Raw genomic sequence first — 948 nt, forward strand, 5'->3', positions numbered from 1 at the left:
ACTGTGAACCCATTGTCTCTGTCTACTTTGTTTTAAACAATTAAAATATTGAAACAGAAAACTCAGTCTTTCAAAAACATAGCTCATGATATTTGGGATATGTGTCCATTATCCAGATATATTTGTGACGATAGAGGTCAGTAGGTGCTTACAACTTTGCACGTTGTTCCAGAACGCTTTATGTTATCAACCACTTTTTGTGCATGAAGTTTTGCATTGTAAGAACACTCCCCTCCTCTTTTACCCCACCAGGAAGAGTAGGAACTTCAGATACGGGCTATGGGTCATTGCATATAGATCTATTTAAAATGAGCATATACATTTTCTACTGAAGATTTTTATATTTGCCTAAAGATCACCTTTAAGGGATTATAAAACCATATGTTTTCTTTAACTAATTGTAAAACATAAACATAATTGTTACACATACAATCTGCATACATTTCTTTTTTAAATATTTTTTTTACTATAGATATCCAACATTTTCAATATGTAAACAACTAAGGCAAAACAAAAACCTGGGAGAGGGGGATATACTACACTTTCATTTCCAGACTGTAGGACTGCTAGCCTTTCTGGAAGTGCAATCCACTGGTCCTATATCTCTTTTCCATTCTTTCCACACTCCTATTCCTAAAGCATTAGTAAATTGTCTTAAAAAGAAATTAAAGCATTCTTAATGTATATTAAATAAGGATGTGGGACAAATAAATGTCAGAGGATCAAAAAATGTTTTAATAACGAATTACAGTCTTAGGCAGTAAAGTTATCAGGTGCACCTGCATACTAATATGTTTAACCCCTTCATGACTGAGCTAGTTTTTAGTTTCTGTTCCTAAATGACTGACACACTTTTTACATTTTTGCTGTGTGATTCTTCCACAGCAGCAAGTTTTTATTATTATTATTATTTTTAGAATTTTTTTAATAATAATTATAGTATACAAA

The sequence above is a fragment of the Nanorana parkeri genome, unplaced genomic scaffold (assembly GCF_000935625.1).
Source record: "Nanorana parkeri isolate BGI_ZX_2015 unplaced genomic scaffold, ASM93562v1 scaffold349, whole genome shotgun sequence".
Taxonomy (NCBI): Eukaryota; Metazoa; Chordata; class Amphibia; order Anura; family Dicroglossidae; genus Nanorana; species Nanorana parkeri.